Source organism: Meleagris gallopavo, chromosome 10, assembly GCF_905368555.1.
Source record: "Meleagris gallopavo chromosome 10, MGAL_WU_HG_1.1, whole genome shotgun sequence".
Lineage (NCBI taxonomy): Eukaryota > Metazoa > Chordata > Aves > Galliformes > Phasianidae > Meleagris > Meleagris gallopavo.
The window spans coordinates 11,942,481-11,946,826 of record NC_139413.1 but is presented as its reverse complement, the minus strand read 5'-3'; the positions used below and the strand labels follow the sequence as shown (position 1 = coordinate 11,946,826).

The following is a 4,346-nucleotide window of genomic DNA, read 5'->3' as shown; positions in this document are numbered from 1 at the left end:
GTCTGTCTTCATTCTGCATTCTACTCTGTCAGAATTATTTTGGCATTGTAGCTTCCATATTATATTCTCTATACTGAGTAATTGCTTGTATTTGTAAAATTCTGTATCATGGATTTGAAGAAGCAGTTCAGGATTATTTTAATAGATCTAGTCACCTGATGGCATGGGAAGATGCTGTTCTGTGAGATTAATCCTGCTTTAAAGTGCTGTTAATTCAGATTACAGTTTGTATTATTTACAAGTCAATTAAGCATCTTTCATTCGATCTTTTTTAAAAGATAAAAACTTGACAGTTCATGAAGCAGACTGTATCTGCAGAGACATCATGTTAGTCAAAGCACTGATCCTGCCAAAGCTGGCAGGATTGAGGCCAATGAATAGCCTTTTACTCCCACAGCTGACATTCCCACTGTGCTTAACTTCTCTTTTCGGAGAGATGGTATGGAAGTGAGAGGGAAAAGAAAGAAAAAGAGTTTTCTGCTAAAACGATTTGCTCCTGCAGTAATGCACTGAAACATTCTGAATGATTCCACCAAAGGTCTGACACACTGCACTTAGAACTGCTGTAGTGGTTCTTTTTCCTTGGCAGTTACAATGGGAGCAAGCCTAAGTCTGAACCTGGGGAGAATGAAGCACAGAAATCGGACCCCACCTCACCATGGCCCTGGCTTTGGGAAGCAGCAGGGCATCAGCCCTCACCTTCTTCTGGTGAGAATCTGTGATCCTGCTTGGGTCATTCAGCAAACGTCTACAGCTCCTCAGCTCTCAGCTGCACTTGGGTGGCTGTGGACCTGCCCAGGCTGAATGTTGTATGAAACAAATGATGAGCATGGCCTTTTAGGCAGAACAAGAAGATTGCTCTCATGCTGCCCCATGAAGCTATAATAAAAGTTTGACTCAATTTTCTGAGCCATAAAATAGCAGTTAGGATGCTTGTGAAATACTACAGGAAGCATGCTTTCTCCTAGCCTGGGAAACATAAAGAGCTCCTTATACAAACCAGGACCAGGTGCACAGGTCAGTGCTCACAGGGCAGAGATGGTCAATACAGTGATGTGTGCTCTTTCCCTCTTTCCCCAGAATATCCTTGCTGCTCTTTTTCTTTTACATCACAACTTCTATCAATATGTTTAAAACCCATAAACCTTTTTTTTTTTTTACTGCATCTAAACTTCTACGATTTACCACCATATCAATGGATTCACATTTCAATTTGCAGGAAAAATCAAGTTATTGTGATTTCTTAAACCAGCTACAGTAATTTCAAGTCATGCCCTCTGGATCTTAAACTGAGAGAAGAGCTGACAGTTGTTTCCTGTTTAACTTCCCCATGCCACAGACCTCTAGTATGACTTCCAAGCGCTGCCTCTTTCCCAGAGGAACTGCCTTAGCCTGATACCATTTCATACAAAATCCATTTCACATCCATACTCATAGATGCTGCTTTTCTCTATAGTTTCTAGTTCTGCTGCAACCAGTCATCAAAATGCAGGCACACCAGACACGCACACATTGCCACAATTATACTTTGCATTCTTTCCTGTTTCCGATTTATTTTTTAAAGTACCACTGAATGTTGAGCTGCCATTTCATAACACTAAGAGCTATTCTGAAGGTTACTAAATAATTTAATTTCCATCAGTGTGTATATATAGGAGAATTGGCTTTTCCCCAGTGTGCATTAATTTGCATTTATTAATTCTGAATTTTGCTTGCTGTTTTTAGCTCCTAATCTCTCAGTAGTGTACAGTCCTATAAACAGGAATCCAACAGGACGGGCAGCAGTAACACTCTGAGTGCCAGAGAAAAGAATGTTCAAGAAGGTGCTTCAACAGGCTTACCTGGAAGGACAGAATTGTTTAAGCTTAACCAAAAATTAAGTAGCATGCATGTAATTTAAGCTCCTCTGAGAAAGGGCAATACCTGGTTGGTTGGGATAGGAATATCAATGTGCTTTGCATTGATTTTTACCAGTTCTGCTCAAGCAGCGATCTGCTCTCTGAAGCACTTGGAGATCAGAAGCGGCAGCAGATATTTCATACATCCTTCCTGAAAACAGTGGGCTACAGTTCATTAGATAGAGGATTTATTTTTCATTTACTTTCTTCTTTAGCTAGGTCATAACTTATGGAGGAAAACCTTAGTAGTCATGTAGAGGTTTTGAGCCTGAGTTGTTATTCTTCTGATTTTCTAGTAGCAATATCAAAGAAAAATGAGGCCTATTATTAAGTACAATCAAACATTGTTCTTTTTGAGTTGTGCCAATACTTCCAATACTTACCATTTTAGAAAATGTATTGTGTCTTTAGACCTATTTCCAAAGATTTATCTGTTATGGAATTTCAGCTTCCTTAGGCTAATGCTTGGAAAGTGTTTAAACTATTCTATTACTCAAAGTCAATCTCCTGATAGTTTGGATATTCTTTCTGCTGTTTTCAGTAGCTGTGTGCAGATTGCTAGAGCCCAACCATTTAAGATGATTACTGAAGTGCCAAGAGTCTGACTAAGAATTCAACTTTCAGCTGCTTACAGCTAAGAGCTTCGTTCTGGACACCTCCATTTCCTTCTGCAGATTTTCCCTCTGAAATTAATTAAACAGTGAAGAAGTGATTCTACATGTCTAAAGAAAGCAGTGCATAAACAATGCAAAATGCAATGTCAGTGTCTCTGCCTGTGAGAGCCCCAAACAACAGCTCTGAGTGCTAGAAAGTTCCCCATCCAGCTCAGTGTGGCTTATTCTCAAATCACATGAGATCACTTTTTAAAAACAATGTCATTGTTTTATCATAAAAAAGAAAATTCAAAATGTATCTGCAGTTTCCTAGCTAGGTAATCACCATCTAGAGGATATAAACACCATAGCTTACAGACTTCCTCTGGCAACTGCAGTTCCTAAGGATCTTCCACACTGTTTCAAGACCTGTTAGAAGTGTTTACCATGAGCAGTGAGTTCTGGCACGCAGAAGGACTGACAGGGAGGTGGCTGCCCAGCAGCGTGCCAGCTGTGCAGCCCAGAGCTCTCGCTGGGGCCAGCAGTTAGAGCTTTTGCAGTGATGCCCCGTCTGCCCAGTACCAGGGACAGAACATTGCCTCCCATCTCATTGTCATAAGATACTGGTCAGGCGCTTTTGAAGCACCTGTGACAGCACTCTCAACTTATGTGCTTCAAAATATTATTTAAAAGACTTTTTTTTAAGCTGCCTTCTCAGAACCTCAGCTACTGGAAAGCCACGGCCTGGGTAACCAGCTTCCTCAGGCAGCACTGTGACTGCGTGGCCACCAGGGCTGCCACATTTAGCATCTGTGTTCTGTGGCTTGACCATAAAGAGGGAAAAATTCCAAGAGACAAGAAAAGGTCACTGCCTCTTTCTGTGTTAGTGCTTCACAGCTACAGCCTGTAAATAATGCACTTCTCTTTTCTGCTGGACTGAAAACACATGCAAAGAAATGACCAAAAGTCTTTTCAGTGACAGAGCAGATGAGCTGTCACCAGCACACACAGCCACTAAGAGAGGTACAGCAGAGTCTGCTGTGAGACATCAGTGGCTGCAGGCACCGAGAGGCTGGAGGTGGCTGCCTGGTGCAGACACTATGCCTGCTAGGGATGACAAGCCTGAAGTGACCTGTGGAGAGTTTCCCGGCCAGAGGAAGAGGAAATGAATGTGGGCATGACAACAGAGCTGCTGATCTCTGCTGCTCTCAGGCTGCAGTTGAAGTAGGAACTTTTCAAAATATTCAGGCTTTATATGTGGAAATTCTTTCACATGCCTGGTTGCTATGGGCAGGATTTCACTGACAGACACTAAAATAAGATAATGCTGGCACAAATCACTCATGAAACCAACCTTCCAGCAGCAGCTTTGCAGGCTAGGAGGAATATCAAGGAGATTTCTTTCAAATGCCCAACTCACACTATAATATTATTTATCAGCACTGCCTCTTGCATTGCACACCAATCCCTTGTAGGTTAATGAAGAATAGATGAGGGCAAAAGTGTATGTAAGAGGATCCTCTGTCATGTTATTAAGATTACTCAAAGAAAAAGAAAATGGCCAAGTAAACCTGTTCTGACAAATAGAAGAGCACCTACTTGGTACCAGGTAGGACTGACTGATGACAAAAGGATCAAATTGTACAGTCTTAGTGGGAAGCACCTGGATAGTGAAGCATACTTAAAGCACTGCCCAGCTTTCAGGCTCCCACTGAGACCATCACAACTCATTGAGGAGCTTTCTGCTGCCTGTCCCCAGCCCTGCCAGCACTTCGATGCAAGGAAGGGCCCTGTCCCACAGCAGCATCTGCTGAACACGGAATGCTTCATTAAAAAGCTGCCCGACAGAACCTGA

At 42.2% G+C, this 4,346-nt stretch overlaps 1 protein-coding gene across 1 annotated transcript in view; it reads right to left on the bottom strand.

Annotated features, from left to right (window-relative positions):
- The window catches only part of PLPPR5 (phospholipid phosphatase related 5), a 203,121-nt gene that overhangs the window by 9,597 nt on the left and 189,178 nt on the right, over positions 1-4,346 (bottom strand). The window lies entirely within an intron of this gene.